We start from the raw sequence: 18918 nt of genomic DNA, 5'->3' as shown, positions 1-18918 counted from the left end.
TATTAAATATTAAGTAAAGTGAAATTGAAACTATCTTTATGATAAATCACGATACTTCAGTATATAGAATAATACATATTAAAAAGATAAGTCAGTTCTCTTCAGTTATACTACTGTTTCAGTTAAAGAATTCTTGTATTTTACTTCCAAATAAAAGGCGAATTTCTGTTTTAATCATCGACTGCCACATTTATTACTTTCTTCCACTAAAAACAGTCATTTAGAGCCTTAGCTCCAACAACAAGCTGACTTAGCAAAAAAAAGCGATGCCAACATTGAAACTAACCACCCAGAAAGACGAACGAGTATCAACCAAAAACACGTTAGCAAAAATTTCAGGAACAGGCATTAAAAAGGAGAAGAGCCAAAGGTAAGTCTTACTTACATCCTCAGATTCTCTGTCTCTCTGTCTCTCTCTCTGCCCCTCCCCTGCTTGTGCACGCACTCTCTCTCTCCCTCTCTTTCTCAAGATAAATAAACTTAAATTTTTTTAAAGTTTTATTTATGTAAGTAATTTCTATGCCCAATGTGGGGCTCAAACTCATGACCCTGAGATCAAGAGTCGCATGCTCTTCCCACTGAGCCAGCCAGGCACCCATCTTTCAGAGAACAGCTTAATGAAATAAAAGTAAAAGCCCTACCAATGTGACTTTTTCTACTTTTAATAACAACGGGTATTACTGTGCAGTACCAGTCACAACAATAGTAAAAAAGACTGCTTTTTGCATTCCAATCCTACAGTCAAGAATTCACTGAAATACAGCATGGTAATAATTAAGCTATTAAAAAGTAAAAACTGCTGAATCTTTTTCTGTATTTCCTCAAAATAATAGGATGCCATTGTTATCCATTAGTGTAGTTTGTAGGTACTGTTGTCCCTATGTGTGGAACTGCTTTTAAAAGATACTTTGAAACGGTAGTAATTATAAGCAAAAAATATTTTTTATTAGCATTCTGGTTAAAGTTATTTTGCAAACTCTTGAGTCTCACTGCTCTCTCTCAATGAGTAACATTCAAAATATTTTGGTTTTATGGTATGTTCCAAGAAAAACAAGCCCTATAAAAACAGCTAACAATATTTAACAAACAAAATTCCATTTTACGAAGTCAATGATGTTAACCAAGGAAGAGATGTCCAGGGTCCCCTTTAGTAAAAGTAGATTCACAAGGACGACGTGTACACAAAATAAATTTTTTAAGGGGAAGAAAATGAGAGAAATTTTTTTAAACTTAAAAATGATTTAAGGGGCAACTGGCTGGCTCAGTCGGCAGAGCATGAGACTCTTGATCTCAGGGTTGTGAGTTCAAGTCCCATGCTGGGTGTGGAGCCTACTTAAAAAAAAACAAAACCCAAAATGAACACATATTTTTAAAGAAGGATTTAAGAAAGAATATGAAGAAACATACTGTATTACTCCAAGCAAAATTTCAGTTTCTACAAAAACTTTTAGAGGCTGAATTAGGGGCGCGTTGGTGGCTCAGTCAGTTAAGGTGTCTGACTTCAGCTCAGGTCATGATCTCCTGGTTCCTTAGTTTGAGCCCCACATAGGGCTCTCTGTTGTCAGAGCAGATCCTGCTCTAGGATCCTCTGTCTCCCTCTCTCTCTGCCCTTCCCCCACTCACACTCTCCCTCCCTCTCTCAAAAATAAACATTACAAAAATAATTTTTTTAAGAAGCTAAATTAATCTCATTTTTCTACACTCCATTTAAAAGACATAAACTTCCATCTAATGTAAATTCTTTTATAAACCCTAAGAAATGCCATGTGAAGGGAATTTATATTTGTACTTATTTCTATCAAAAGACTACAAGGAACAGAGTTTCAGTTGGAGAAGATGAGAAAGTTCTGGAGAAGGATGGTGGGGATGGCTGCACAACAGTGTGAATGTACTTAATGCCACAGAACTATACGTGAAATGGTTAAAATGGAAAATTTTATGTTATGAAAAAAATTTTTGAAATAAAAAATAACAATAAATAATAAAGCATCCATGAATATTCTTACTAAAAAAAACAAGGCCATAACTAGTGGTCCATAACCAGTTGTAGATCTATCATCAAAAAATCTTTTTGAAAAAAAAATGTTTATTTATTTTTGAGAGAGAGACAGAGCATGAGTGGGAGAGGGGCAGAGAGAGGAAGAGACAGAATCCAAAGCAGGCTCCAGGCTCCGAGCTGTCAGCACAGAGCCTGACATGGGGCTCGAACTCACGAACAGTGAGATCATGACCTGAGCCGAAGTCTGACACTTAAATCTCACTGAAGGGAGATGAAGGACCCAGGGCTCATCGGCTAAAGTTAACCCTAGAAGCAGTGGTGTGAAAGAAGTTGAGGCACTTCACCCCACAACTACTGACAGGTACCAGATATGGCTGTGGGAGGAAATCCCCCAAAGGAGGGAGGAGGTTTCTTGACCCTTTGTGGGCCTTTTGGCTGTCTGGTGAAGGCTATGGATCCCTTGCCAGAGTAATACTTCAAAGTTCATAATATATGTAGGACTTTAAAAAAAAAATGCATTCATTTAAAAAATAAAAATAAAAAACACATTTATAAAAATATTTAAAAATTGTGATACAGTTATATATGTGATTCTTCATCAACACATTCTTACAAGATTTAGTGGTGAGTCTAGTAACTACTACCTTTTGGAAGATCGTAATTTTTTCAGGTATTTGCAAATGTAATGGGACAAAAAAATATTTCTAATAGTAACAAATTCCCAGGCATTGTTAATTCATGGTTTGGGCTGCCTTCATTCATAGATTTAGGAAATGATAAATTTCAACTGGAGTCTAATGAAAGTAACATGCAATGTTCTTCATATCCAAGTTCATGGTCTCCCCTCCCCACACTTCTATCCACAGATCCTTTAGGGGTCGGTCCATAGAGCCTGTGCACTGCTAGGGCCCAGGGCACTTGTTCAACATGTGAAGTGAATAAACTCAATGCAGTAACAAAACACAGTGGGATTCTAAACATCTGAATATCATCCACAAGCTATTTTTATACTTGCTAAGCACAGTCTGGTCATTTCTAAACACTGTTTGATGTAATTTTTGCAAAGACGTTGAAGGTGCTGCCAGATACACAGGATGGTAGCAGCAAGCTGGCAATTCCAACTGTGCAGAAAGGACACTCTCCAGCATCACCAAAGTTATCAAAAAATTCCCTGAGTAAGGAAGTCAAGTAAAGCTAATATTTTGTATGCTTAGTGGAGAGCAACAGAAACACATTTTACAACTTACAAGCACAAGACTGCAGTGGAAAAGCTCATCAAAATTCTCAACCTTGGACCAGTGTAAAACACAAAGGCAAATTTCATGATAAACATGCAACAGTCTTTTCTGGTAAGCTTCGTCAAAATCCATATCTTCATTCTCCCGAACATCCGAAGTGGAAAACAGTTACATAAATAAATCACGTACTTTTCTAGTTTTTATATGAGTGCTTAGAATTGAATGGACCTCTGAATTAACACCCTTTTGTGTACTCACCTTTTTTTTTTTTTTTTAATAGAGGGAGAGCTCGAGTGGGGGAGAGGGGCAGAGGGAGAGAGAGCGAGAATCTTAAGCGGGCTCCATGCTCAGCTCGGAGCCCAAAGTGGGGCTCAACCCCACAACCCTGGGGTCATGACCTGAGCCAAAATCAAGAGTCAGAAGCTCAACCAACTGAGCCACCCAGGTGCCCCAAAATATATGTATATTCTTTTTTTTTTTTGGAGAGAGAGAGTGCTTGTGAGTAAAAGTTGGGGAGAGGTAAGAGAGAGAGGGAGAGAGAATCCTAAGAGGTTCCATGCCCAGTGTGGAGCCCAACGTGGGGCTCAAACCCACAACCATGAGATCACAACCTGAGCTGAAATCAAGGATCAGATGCTCAACCAACTGCACCATCCAGGCACCCCTTACTCACTTCTGGGCTATTCTACTATAGATTACTGTACCCTCAAATAAGGGAGTCAAGTAACTTATGGACGGCCTCCAGTGGTCTGAGAACAAAATACTAAATTTATTTTTAAGGCCAACTCACTGTGCGTTTTTTTCTTTAATTTAAAACCACTTCATTCTCAAAGTAGCAGTCACATGTACCAGAATTGAGTGATGTTAGGGGAAACTGTATAACTGATTTAGAACACAGTCCCATCTTCTAAGACATTGGTGCCTACAATACAACCCTTTTCCTTAGGGAAAACATAAAAACTTTTCATTTGGCTTGACCCTATCTTATATTACTTTTGGGTTATTTAAAATAGGACAGACCTGGGGTGTCTGGAGGGCTCAGTCGGTTAGGTGTCCGACTTTGGCCCAGGTCATGATCCCACGCTTCATGGGTTCGAGCCCCGCCGTTGGGCTCTGTGCTGACAGCTCGGAGCCTAGAGTCTGCTTCGGATTCTGTGTCTTCCTCTCTCTCTGTCCCTCCCCTGCTTGCACCCTTTCTCTCAGTCTCCCAAAAATAAATATTAAAACAATGTTTTTTTAATAATAAAAAATAAAATAGGGCAGATCCGCCCGAATAGACATTTTTCCAAAGAAGACATATGGATGGTCAACGGACACATGGAAAGATGCTCAACATCACTCATCACCAGGGAAATGCAAATCATAATCACAATGAGATATTACTCCACACAAGTCAGAATGCTGGCATCAAAAAAGACAAGAAATAATAAGTGTTGGCAAGGTGGAAAAAAGGGAACCCTCACAAACTGTTTGTAGGAATGTGAATTGGTACAACCACTAAGAAAAACAGTATGCAGGTTCCTCAAAAAAGTAAAAATAGAAATACCATATGATCCAGTAATTCCACTACTGGGTATTTACCTAAAGAAAATGAAAACACTAATTGGAAAAGATATATGCACCCCTATGTGTATTTCAACAATATCTGCAATGGCCAAGATAAGGAAGCAACCTAAGTGCTCACTGATAGATGAAGATGTGAGATATATATATATATATATATATATATATATATACACACACACATATATACACACACATATATATACATATATATACATATACATACACATATATGTATATACATATATATGTATATATATGTGTGTATATATATATATATGTGTATATATATATATATTATTTTTGAGAGATCAAGAATCAGAGCATGAGCAGGGGAAGGGCAGAGAGAGAGGGAGTCACAGAATCTGAAGCAGGCTCCAGGCTCTAAAATGTCAGCACAGAGCCCAACGCAGGGTTCAAACCCACGAACCATGAGATCATGACCTGAGCCAAAGTCAGACGCTTAACCGACTGAGCCATCCAGGCGCCCCAAAGATGTGATATATAAACACACACACACAACACACACACTGGAATATTACTCAGCCATAAAAGAATTAAAAAAGAGATCCTGCCATTTGTGACAACATGGATGGACCTAGAGGGTATTATGCTAAGTGAAACACGTCAGACAAAGAAAAATATATGATTTCACTTATATGTGGAATCTAAAAAAACAAACAATAAACCAGAAACAGATCCATGAATACAGAGAACAAAGTGGTGGCTGCCAGAGGGGCAGGGGTTGGGTGGAAAGACAAAATGCGTGAAGGAGGGTGGGAGACATAAGCTTCCAGATTATATAATGAATAAGTCATGGGGGGTAAAATATACAGCATAGGGAATATAGTCAATGGTACTGTGATAGTGTTAGATGGTGACAAATAGTAGCTAAGCTGTGGTGGGCATAGCATAATGAATAGAGTTGTGGAATCACGACGTTGTACACCTGCAACATTGTGTATCAATTATACGTCAATTAAAAAAGGTAAGATAGACCCGTAGTTCTATTCTTGACATTATTCAGTATCATTCTTTTGGACAAATTAGAATAATTTTTTCCTTGAGGATGCAAGCTGGTGCAGCCACTCTTGAAAGCAGTTTGGAGGTTCCTCAAAAAACTAAAAATAGAACTACCCTACGACCCAGCAATTGCACTACTAGGCATTTATCCACGGGATACAGGTGTGCTGTTTCAAAGGGACACATGCACCCCAATGTTTACAGCAGCACTATCGACAATAGCCAAAGTATGGAAAGAGCCCAAATGTCCATCAACGGATGAATGGATAAAGAAGATGTGGTTGGTACACACACACACACACACACACACACACACACACACACAATGGAGTATTACTCGGCAATCAAAAAGAATGAAATCTTGCCATTTGCAACTACGTGGATGGAACTGGAGGGTATTATGCCAAGTGAAATTAAAGAAAGACAAATATCATATGACTTCATTCATATGAGGACTTTAAGGGACAAAACAGATGAACATAAGGGAAGGGAAACAAAAAGAATATAAAAATGGAGGGGGACAAAACAGAAGAGACTCATAAATATGGAGAACAAACTGAGGGTTATGGGAGGGGTTGTGGGAGGGGGGATGGGCTAAATGGGTAAGGGGCACTAAGGAATCTACTCCTGAAATCACTGTTGCACTAGATGCTAATTTGGATGTAAATTAAAAAAAAAAAAATTAAAAAAAAGACACAAATTAACTTGCCCAAGATTAAAAAAAAAAAGAATAATTTTTTCTTGCTTCATTATGTCTTCAAAGTCGTGCCTAAAGAACACCCTACTTCCCTCTCTAAATATTTAAATTATTAGATTTTGCCTCACTGAGTAAAATTATTCCCCTATGAAGATTTGTCATTATTTAACTTTTCCTTAAACTTTTTTTTTATTATTATTATTTTTTAACATTTATTTATTTTTCAGACAGGGAGAGACAGAGCATGAACGGGGGAGGGTCAGAGAGAGAGGAAGACACAGAATCTGAAACAAGCTCCAGGCTCCGAGCTGTCAGCACAGAGCCCGACGCGGGGCTCGAACTCACAGACGGCCAGATCATGACCTGAGCCGAAGTCGGACGCTTAACCGACTGAGCCACCCAGGCGCCCTGACTTTTCCTTAAACTTCTAATGATAGTTTGCAACTTTTGTTAAAGATTCCCTTAACATCCATATGTTTTTTCTTGAAGAAAGCACGTTAAGGTAGCATGATATATTAAGCAGTACCATTATAATTACTATACTAATAATAATGAGCACTGGATTCAACGATTACTTATTTATTAGGTAAGTCTGTCCTGCAGGGCTAAACAAACATAATAATATGTCCCAGCTTGCGAGTAGCTGGTAATCTTATTAGAAAGGCAAGAGCTACATCTGAAATAATTTTCCAAATTACAGAAAGCATTATCAATACGCAAGAAAATAAACATACTAGCATGGGTATTTACAGTAAAATTAAGTCCCTTTTATTATTAGTTGATATACCAAGACACATGAGATAATAAAAACTGTAATAGCAGCTAACATTTACTACTGGCCTTCCCTCTGCTAGCATTTCACACAGTTCTAACCCTTCTAACACAGTCCTGCCAGGTACGCACTATTATCTCTATTTTTACAGAGAATATAAGATGCTTGCCCAACACTGCAGAGTTTGTAAGTAGCAAGACAGAGGTTTGAACTCAAATCTCTAGTTCCCAAGAGATACTGCTTCTCATCTCTGTGGGTGGAAACATGATTTTTGGAAGGTTCAATTTCTAGAAATGTTTCCCATACTAAAAGATAGCAGTCGAGAATCTTAACATTTTCTCCCACGGCAAAAAAACCTCACTATTCCATCAATGAAAATTCTACAATTAAAAAAAAATTTTCATATATATACAGTATATGTATATATACAATTTCATATATATACTGCAAATACACATGTATGTGTATTTATATATACACATACACAGACTTCCCGGTAATTCATCATGCATATCAGACCTCTTGTTTTTTTTTTTTTTTTTTAATTTTTTTTTCAACGTTTATTTATTTTTGGGACAGAGAGAGACAGAGCATGAACGGGCGAGGGGCAGAGAGAGAGGGAGACACAGAATCGGAAACAGGCTCCAGGCTCCGAGCCATCAGCCCAGAGCCCGACGCGGGGCTCGAACTCACGGACCGCGAGATCGTGACCTGGCTGAAGTCGGACGCTTAACCGACTGCGCCACCCAGGCGCCCCAGACCTCTTGTTTTTTAAAAGTCAATGTTTCATATGTTACCATTGCCACAGAGCCCTCCTTTCTTACCCAACTCCACCCCCAACACCTATTAATTCCTGGAAGGTCTAGAAGAGCTCAGCTATCAAACAGAAATATGAGTCACAAGTGAGAGCCACATATGATTTAAAATTTACTAGTAGCCATATTTTTAAGTATAATTAATTTTAATATATTTAGTCCATAATATCAAAAAATATTTTGACTAAATGGAAAATATTAATATAAATACATTAATAAAATATTTTAATTTTTAACCATTCAACATGTAATTAATACAAAACAAATTAGACATTCTACATCATTTTTTTCAAAGTCTTTAAATCTTACAGTACATCACAACTGGTGCCAGTCATGGCTCAAGGGTTAATAGCCATATATGGCTAGTGGTCACCATATTGGACAGTCCCAATCTACAGACTTCTGTAGAATTTAGTTAAGGTAAAACACTTGCTCACAGGGCCATTTTCCCCTTGTTAGCTCTTATGGATAGCCACAAAGTGGAACTTTTAAGAACAGCTATAGTGATAGGAATAATATTTACCCTAATTATTTACATAGGGTTTCCTAGAGGTTTTGCCAATTTTTTTTTATGCAAGAGGTGAAGGGAAGGGAGTTGCCACAGCCCTTATTTTCACCAGAATATAACCCTGCCAACCATACATACATGTGCAGATTTAATTTGAAACAGGAAAAAAGTTGATCATTAAATATCAGTTCCAAAGATAACCCTAGTCTAGCCATTGAGCTGAAATAATCCTAATCTTCTAAGAAACAAAGTTAAATTTTAATGCTTCTCACATATTTAAATACCTTAATATATGTTTCTAAAAATAAGTTATTTCTGGCTCAGTGGGTAGAGCATGCAACTCTTGATCTCAGGGGTTGTGAGTTCAAGCCCCACGTAGAGCTTACTAAAAAAATAAGTAAAATAAAAAGAAGTTATTTCTTTCTGTTTGTGTCAAATGACCATAATTATTACATGGGGAAAAAAATCCAAAAATTATTTGAGAATAAAAGCAAGCAATTTGCTAAAAGGAAACTAAAGCTGATGCTGAGAGCTTCTGGATCAGGTATCCTCACAGAAGCCTCACATCTGGCTCACATGCCCATTTTTATAAACCAGGAACCAAGACTTGCTCTTGGCCCGTGGTTCTCTAGCATCTGGGAGGTTGTTAAAAGTGTGAATTCTTGGGCCCATTCCAGACCTACTGGATCGGGAACCCAGGGGGTGTTAAGCCGTCTGGGTAATTCTAATGCACACTCAAGTTTGAGAACCACTAGATCAACATGGAACTGGTACTTAAACCATCTGTTTAACTCCAAAAGTTGTGTACTTTTTAGAAGTTTTTTGTTTTTGTTCCTGGTGGGAAGGGGTTGGGAATATCTGCGTGTGTGTGTGTGTGTGTGTGTGTGTGTAGTAAAATACACATAACATAAAATTTACCATGTTAACTATTTAAAAAATATTTTTTTAATGTTTCTATTTATTTTTGAGACAGAGACAGACAGAGCATGAGCAGGGGAGGGACAGAGAGAGTGGGGAGACACAGAATCCGAAGCAGGCTCCAGGCTCTGAGCTGTCAGCACGGAGCCTGATGTGGGGCTCGAACTCACGGAGTGTGAGATCATGACCTGAGCTGAAGTCGGACGCTCAACCGACTGAGCCACTCAGGTGCCTCCCGCATGTTAACTATTTTTAAGTGTATCGTTCAGTAGTATCAAGTCCATTCACATTGTTGTGCAACCATCTCCACCACCCATCTCCAGAAGTCTTCACCTGGAAAACCAGAAACTCTGTCACCCATTTGACACTAATTCTTCATTCTGCTTTCCCTCCAGCCCCAGGCAACCACCACTGTACTCTCTGTCCCTATGAATTAGACTCCTCTAGGCATCTCATAAAAATGGAATCTAGAAGTAGAATCTAATTTCACTCAACCCCTACAGCCGCAGAAAAGTTTGGAAAGTACAGAAATTTCTAAAGAGGAAAATGAAAATCACTTATGATACCACTGCCTAGAGGTGGCTGCTAGGGACTGAACTGTTGTCTCTTGCCAAGCTGGTGTTTGAAACCCTAACCCCCTGTATGACTGTGTTTGGAGACAGGGTCTTTACGAGGTAACTGAGGTTAAATGTGGTCATAATGGTAGGGCCTTAATCTGATAAGGCTGGTGTTTTTATAAGAGGAAGAGATACTGGAGCTCCCATGAAGACGCAGTGAGAAAACAGCAGTCTGCAAGCCAGGGAGAGGGCCCTGCCTAGAGATCAAATTGGCCGGCACCCAGATAGATGCTGGACTACCCAGCCTCCAGGACTGTGAGAAAATAAACTTCGGTTGTTTAAGCCACCCATCAGCCTATGGTATTTTGTTACGGGCTCTGGAGCTGACTAATGCCGTGGAACATGATTTTTCAGTCTTTTTCTTTAGTACATTTTTATTTTTTAGGTATATTTTTATACTTAAATGAAATCAAAGCCCATATGCCTTTTTTCACTTTCCCAGCATTTTCTAAATCTTGTGTTCTGCAGAATTGTGTTCAGCAGGACCTTAATTTTTGGAAACTGGGTTTTAAAGTGACGTCAGGTTTCTGCTGCTAAATTCTCAGAGGATCTTCTATACTAAACTGGGAATGTCAAGATGGGCATCTGTTAGATTTGATCTCTAAATGTCTGGGGAGGGAAGGAGGAAATTCTGTATTATATCTCCTGCTGTTCTGATCAAAGTATACTACTGGACAACTAATAGGAATTTCAAGGGGGCAATGCCCAGTTTTGGAAGGAAATACTGGCTGACAGGAGCAATTCACTTCAGGCAAAATGTTCATTTCATTTCCTAAAGGAACCATTCATTCATTGATTGTTAGCAGATTAGTCTAATGAAACACTGCTTTAATATTACTTTTTATAATAACTTTTATTATTTTTTCAATTTTTAAAAGTTTATTTAGAGAGAGAGAGGCAGAGAGGGAGAGAAAGAATCCCAAGCAGCCTCCATGCTGTCAGTGAAGAGCCCTGCGTGGGGCTCAATCTCATGAACTGTGAGATCATGACCTGAGCCGAAACTGTCTGACGCTTAACTGACTGAGCCACCCAGGCAGGCGCCCCTATAATAATTTTAAAAAGCAGTGATAGCTGACACCCAAATGGGTTAGGCACTATATAAATCTTTATACGATGATCTCACTTTATCCTTACAAACTTCCTCTGAAAGGTAAATTCTCAATCCAGAGGGAGAAACTGGGCACATTCCCTCAGAGAGGTGATATAATTTACTCAAGACAGCATAGAAAGGGGGCCCCTGGGTGGCTCAGCCGGTTAAGCGACTTTGGCTCAGGTGAACTCGCCTGTGAGTTCAAGCCCCAAGTCGGACTCTGTGCTGACAGCTCAGAGCCTGGAGCCTGCTTAGAATTCTGTGTCTCCCTCTCTGCCCCTCCCCCACTCATTCTCTGTCTTCCTCTCTCTCTCTCTCTCTCTCTCTCTCTGTCAAACATAAATAAACATTAAAAAAGAAAAAAAAAAAAAAGCACAGAAAGGAGAAGAGCAAGGGTTGGAACTCCAATCTGTCTGGTTCCAAAGCTATTATTTATCACAATAGTCTTTTCTTTTTAGGTCTTGTTTGAAAACCTTTATGATTTTGAATATGTAAAGGAAAAATTCATCTACTTTGACCTTGCATTTAGTGCCTTTCACAAACTGATCCCAAAGTCCCTTCCCAGCCGTCCTTTTTTTTTCTTTTACAGACTTCTAACTCCATCAGAGAACTTTCCTGTCCTGCCCCTTTCTTACACTCCTCACCTAATTTAGTTCTTTCCCACCTAAATTTCTCTGCTTATGCCATCTTTTCATGGTCAATAAATCCCTTTAGGCTCCAGTTCAAATTCCATTTCCTATCTGTAAACCTTGACTGCTCGTTCTTATGCTCCACATCCATCAAGAAAGCCCCTTGGTTATACTTCCAAAATAGATCCAGAATCCTCCACTGTCTACCTCCACTGTCACCCCCCTAATACAAACCATCATCATATCCCATCTGGTCTCTCTGCTTTCACTCTTTTACTCCCTCCAATCTATTCTCATCTCAACCTCCTGAGTAGTCCTTTTAAAACATAAGCCAAAACCCTCCAATGAATCCTCATTTTCCTCACTATAAAAAACAAAATCCTTTTCTGTGCTCAGCTGTGAAAACCTGCAATGCCTTACATGATGGCTTTCCCTGTCTCCACCCCTCACCCCCAATTCTATCCTTTGCTGACTTGCCATGCCTTGAACTCACCAGCCATGCTCATGTCTCGGCCCTTTGCACTGGCTGCTCTCTGCCTGGAATGCTGTGCCTTCGGATATCCTCAGGCTTGCCCCTTACTTCCTTCAAGTTTCTGCTCAGTTGATCATGACCTACCATGACCACCTTCCCATCCCCCAGCACTCTACACTTTCCTTATCTTGCTTTATCCCCGCCTCCCCGCCCCCCCCCCCCCATTACTTACTACAGTGCTTATCTAGGTTTATTGTCTGTTTTCCCACCAGAGCAGGGCCTTGGTCTTTTGCTCACTGAGGGATCTGGGAGTCTAGAATGGCACCTGGCACAAATTAGATGCTCAGTTGATTGCTGAATGAATGAATGGATGGATGTTCTCACACACTTTAATCAAAGGCTCTCTTTTGCTCTCACTTGTGCTACTCACTTGGTACTTACCATATACTGTTGTGTATTTTTCTGGGTGCCCCTATTATCCAACTAGCTATATTATGTATTCCCATAACCTCCAAGTGCTCTGTAAAAAAAATTAGCATTTAACAAATATTTGATGATGAAATATCAGTGTAGTGCCTTTTTCTTTCACAGTAGACAGTAATATTTTTAAAAAATATTCATTTTTGACATTCTGCTTAGAAAAGAAACACTCTAGAAGGAAATTTTAGAAGAAAAATTTAGAACATATAATTTTTAATTAATTTAATTTTTTTAAATGTTTATTTATTGTTGAGAAAGAGAGAGAGTGAGAGAGCACGCAGGCACAAGTGGGGGAGGGGCAGAGACAGAGAGGGAGACACGGAATCGGAAACCGGCTCCAGGCTCTGAGCTGTCAGCACAGAGAGCCCGATGGGGGACCCGAACTCAGGAACAGCGAGATAATGACTTGAGCTAAAGTCAGACGTTCAACTGACTAAGCCACCCAGGCGCCCCTAAATTAATTTTAAAAGGATGAAGTATTTTCTACACACACACACACACACACACACACCCCAAATCCATGTCATGCTCTGAAAAGAAAATATTTGCTTAGTGACTTTCATCTTTCATGGCATCTTATAACCTGAAGACATTCTTGAGAGTCAAGCACAAGGTAATGTTTTGATAGTTAGGTAATATGAAACACAGAACATATTTAAAAAAAAATTTTTTAACGTTTATTTATTTTTGAGACAGAGAGAGACAGAGCATGAACGGGGGAGGGTCAGACAGAGGGAGACACAATCTAAAACAGGCTACAGGCTCTGAGCTGTCAGCACAGAGCCCGACGCGGGGCTCGAACTCACAGACCGCGAAATCATGACCCGAGCTGAAGCCGCTTAACTGACTGAGCCACCCAGGCGCCCCCAGAACATATTTTAAATGATAGTTACGAGTTGGGAATTTATGCAACATGTGACGAAAATAAAAGGTTAATGTCATGTAGGTTTTTTTTTTTGTTTTTTTTTTTAATTTTTTTTTTTCAACGTTTATTTTATTTTTGGGACAGAGAGAGACAGAGCATGAACGGGGGAGGGGCAGAGAGAGAGGGAGACACAGAATCAGAAACAGGCTCCAGGCTCTGAGCCATCAGCCCAGAGCCCGACGCGGGGCTCGAACTCACGGACCGCGAGATCGTGACCTGGCTGAAGTCGGACGCTTAACCGACTGCGCCACCCAGGCGCCCCATGTCATGTAGGTTTTATGTCACAATTTTTGATCTAATAATAGAAAGTTCTAGCTGGGGGGGTATTTAACTCATGAAGAAAATGCATTTTAAAAAACAACTTACCTATATTCACATTATGCAGGTATTTAAAGTGTTCATTTACATGAACATTTGAGCCTATCTCTCTATATTGTGCATCTTGTGTTGCATATCCAACGTGTGTACTTCTGAAAAACAGTTTAGACAGCTTTCTAAACAAGCTGCAGACGGGCGCCTGTGTGGCTCAGTCGGTTAAGCATCTGACTTCGGCTCAGGTCATGATCTCCCAGTTGGTGGTTTTAAGCCTCACGTCAGGCTCTGTGCTGGCAGCTCAGAGCCCGGAGCCTGCTTCGGATTCTGTGTCTCTCTCTCTGCCCCTCCGCTGCTCACACTCTGTCTGTCTCTCTCAAAAATAAACAAATATTAAAAAAATTAAATTAGCTGCAGATTTTTTCCTCACCTTGACTGCTGCACATGCATAACTTCCTCCATGAGGATTGAAGGGGAAGCTCTGTAAACAGACTCCTGCACGACTTAGGGTAAGTTCTTAATCGATTATTTGTCTAATTTAACCGTAAAACTTTAATATGACCATGTAAATGAAAAAAACATGTACAGTAATATATTAGTACTCAGAAGATACCATCTAAAAAAGAGAAGCACATTTTCTTTGGTAAGTATTTGGTATTTTCCATGGCATAATGTCCACTTTACATTGCTAAGTATGTAAAGGTCCTCCCCACCCCTTTTTTTCAAACAGCATGGTTACCCAAATTTCATTTCTCTTTGTATTATTCTCTCTGGACATTTACTTTCAGATTGTTTTATCTACATGATATATGCTGTAACAGAAAATAATAAGGGTATCATGTGACATATGAAGTCAGACAAACATGTAAAACAGTAAAACAAAAAAGCCATCTTGAGGTCTATGGATAAAAGCAGCCCCAAACATATCTAGTAAATATTAATCTTTTAAGTGTGATCACACCCAGAGAAAAGGGGTTGGCTTCCATGGAGCTCTCCAGTCCTAAGATTCTCACAGATCTGGTGAATCAGAATACAGATAGGAAGAATAAAGCGACCTATTTCTAAATATATTTCTTTGCACTTCTAGGAAATGCCAGAGTTAAATCTAAATATAGCAGCATGCATTTTTATTTTAAATCCTGGAAGAAATACTTCCAAATCAAAACCACATGAAAATAACTTTTACGCTCAATAATCAGGAGGAAAAAAAATGTGATTTTTTTGTGTGTGTGGGTAATAGTTGTCTATACATGGAAAGAGTTACTTCTAAGTTTTAAGACAGTTCTCACATGAAAAGAAAATCCTAGTATTCTACTTCCCAGGTTATGTCTAGTTTAAAAAACTAAAATTTTCTCTAGTTTAAAAAACTGAAGTTTTCTAACTTTCATTGCCGTGAATTTTAACTTTGTAACAACTTTGACAAACACAAAGATTTTTAAATTTAATCTCTCAAAATGGCATCCAGGTTTCTCCAGTTCTGTTTATTGAGAAATGATTTTTTTTAAGATTTTATTTTTAAGTAATCTCTACACCCAATGTGGGACTCAAACTCATGACCCTGAGATGACTGAGCCAGCCAGGTGCCCTGAGAAATGATTTCTGAAAAAAAAAAAAAAATTATAAACTACCCTATTTTATATTCACAAAACTATCAGTTATACTGCACTGAAACTAAGCTTATTCAACAACTATGGCTTTTTTTTTTTTTTAAATTCAGAGGAAATGCTTAGGGCTTGAAAACTTACTGCTAAAAATACACTGATGGGGGTGGCCATAACATTGTAAAATATTTTCTAAGGAGCACTAAAAACTCTAAACTAAAAATTGAAGAAACCAGATAAGCTGATTTATCTTTTTAAAAAGTACAAAAGGAGGGGCGGCCTGGGTGGCTCAGTCCATGAAGCATCTGACTTTGGTTTCGGCTCAGGTCGTGATTTCACAGTTAGTGAGATCGAGCCCCACGATGGGCTCTGTGAGGACAGGGTAGTGCCTGCTTGGGATTTCTCCCTCTCTCCCTCTCTCTCTCTGCCTCTACCCCACTCATGATCCCCCTCTCTCTCTCTAAATAAATAAACGTTAAAAAAAAAGTTCAAAAGGGGTCATTTTGAAATATACTGCAAGCAACTTTTATGGGTGGTTGATTCTAATACGTACAATAGCAGCTTTATTACTCCTTAGTTATGGTCAAAATATTTACGGACCACATAACAAATTTTGAGATTCTCTCCAGCGTGACACTTACCACAAGATTTTGAAATTCTTCATCTCCCCAACTTAGGCTTCCCACTAATAAGCAGTGATAGAGTTGGTTCTCAATGGGCAAAGGAGGAAAATTCAAGTTAGTTCTTGCAGCCTTGCATGAAGAACTCATGTGCTACCTCAGAGTGTTCAGTAAGCAGCATGCGGCTCAAGAGCTGTAGATCTCAGCCCTGGTGAACTCAAGAACCCACAGGGTGAGTGTTTCACGATCTTTTACTCCTGTTGCCTATCAGGGCTAAGCCTTTTGGAACAGTCAAAAAGGAAATAAAAATTCCTTTTGACATGTTATCTTACTGGCCACACTTAGTAAATGTGCCTTATGTTGAACCTTACAGTATGGCCTCTTTAAAAGAATGTTTCCTTAAAGTGAATCACACTTTGAACATTTCATTTTTTAATGTTTATTTTTGAGGGAGACAGAGCGTGAGTGGGGGAGGGGCAGAGAGAGGGAGAGAGAGAGACAGAATCCGAAGCAGACTCCAGGCTCTGAGCTGTCAGCACAGAGCCTGATGGAGGCTTGAACCCACAAACCGTGCGATCATGACCTGAGCTGAAGCCGGATGCTCAACCGACTGAGCCACCCAGGTGCTCCTGAACATTTTAAGTACTTCCACCCCAAATCTGTACTTCTAATTACTGTGCTTGTATTGACATTCTAAGCACGGGTACAACTCGAGCTGCACCGTATCATGCTTAATTAAGGTCCTAAGTGTTCTCTTTCCCAATTAGGATTTTTTTTTAAGTGAAAGATATGATTCATAATCTCTGATTGCTACCAAATATAGAGCTAAAACGGTCCCCATGTTTGACTCACCTTACTGTGCAAATAAAAACCTAGTTATCTGCAGAAGGGGCAGAATAAGAGCTCTGACCTAGAATTGATCACCATAAGAGATTCTGGTGTTTTTGGTCGCAGTTTTTATTTATCACCAAAAACACTACTTTTCCCTAGTCCTTCTACTGAAATCAAGGTCATCCAATTTTAATATATTAAAATGTTCAGTAGGCAGTCATCTGTCAATTAAATCTATACACGGGCTTAATACTGATGGCAAAATGTATGATGCATGGGTCTACAGTATACATTCAAATCCCAGCTCTGACCCTTAGTAATGGAACCTTGGGTAAGTTATCTATCCTTTGTAAACCTCAGTTTCATTATCTCTACAGACAAAACCTACCTCCAGGGTTACTATGAGAATTTAATAATATTAAAACATCAGGGCCGGAAATAATGTTAAGGTTTAACAAATATTATTTCTCTTTCCCCCCTATTTTCTTCCTTGTGAAAATGTTCCAACTACAGGTGAGGACAGAAAACATAATTTCTGATGATACAAGGAAGCATCCTGGATTTTGGTTGAACTGAGATAAGCCTTTGCTAGAAAGACAATACTTTTCATACCTCATTCCCTCACATTTTCACATTCACCCTTTTTATTTCAGGTAATAGAAATGTTTAATGTGTTTGCAAGACAGCCAAAGAACCCACAAAACCAGAAAATGTTCAATTTTACAACTTTATTAAAAATTTATCATCAAGTCACAACCATATGAATTAAAGGTGATAAAGATTAAGGGGAAGGGGAACCTGGATTTAAGATCTAGTACAGTGAGGTCTCAGGATCTTTTCCTGATTGGATGCAATGTGAGGTGAGGGAAAAAAAAATAGATCAAAGCCCCCACAGCCGCTTCCCCCCCAAGACCTCTTTCTTCTACTTTCCCATACAACATGCGGACAGCCCCGGAACTCTCCTGAACTGCACTACAAATGGGCAAGCCGTCCCCAGCAGAGACACATCCTGGGCTCCAACTTCCACAAAGTGAGGTACACTTACAAGGTCTCCATGTTAGGGCTTTCCTTTAAAGTCCACAACCCATTCCTTTCCTGTCAGCTCTCCCACTTCTCCACACTAATTGAACAACCCTTCCCCCTCACTGTATTTTCCACTTCTACTATAGATCATATTGACCACGGAGAGATGGATCTCCTATGTTAGCTTAATTCACATTGCCTCATTATAGTCAAGTCCCATTTCTGGTACCCCCCCCCCCATCTGATACATTCCACAAATTGACTCCTTTTCTCCTTAAACTCCGAGCCTTTTGCCTCCACCCCTAACAAATGACCTTGCTATCTTTCCAGTGGAGACCACAGACATCTATTTTGAATCTTATCATCTACCCCATTCTTTTTCTCGAATTTCACCTTACTATTACTTATTCTGTAGGCAGGTTGAGGAACACAGGACCTTATGAGAAGGTGAATGAACGTCACTCAAAGAATGCAGAAAGGCGTGGTTGAAGGGAGTGCCATTTGGTTTTGTCTGAATCTTTAAAAAATGATTTTCCCGGGGCACCTGGGTGGCTCAGTCGGTTAAGCATCCGACTTCAGCTCAGGTCGTGATCTCACGGTTTGTGAGTTTGAGCCCCGAGTCAGGCTCTGTGCTGATAGCTGGGAGCCTGGAGCCTGCTTTGGATTCTGTGTCTCCCCCTTTCTGCCCCTCCCATGCTCACACTCTCTCAATAATAAACGTTAAAAATTAAAAAAAAAAATGATTTTCCCAATACTTCCTTTCTCCTTCCTCAGCCCATAATCTG

General features: G+C 39.4%; 1 protein-coding gene across 1 annotated transcript in view; it reads right to left on the bottom strand.

The window, feature by feature from the left end:
• The window catches only part of BICRAL (BRD4 interacting chromatin remodeling complex associated protein like), an 80432-nt gene that overhangs the window by 53160 nt on the left and 8354 nt on the right, over positions 1-18918 (bottom strand). The gene's annotated exons all lie outside the window — the stretch shown is intronic.

Source organism: Lynx canadensis, chromosome B2, assembly GCF_007474595.2.
Source record: "Lynx canadensis isolate LIC74 chromosome B2, mLynCan4.pri.v2, whole genome shotgun sequence".
Classification (NCBI taxonomy): Eukaryota; Metazoa; Chordata; class Mammalia; order Carnivora; family Felidae; genus Lynx; species Lynx canadensis.
This window is presented reverse-complemented; position numbering and strand designations above follow the sequence as displayed.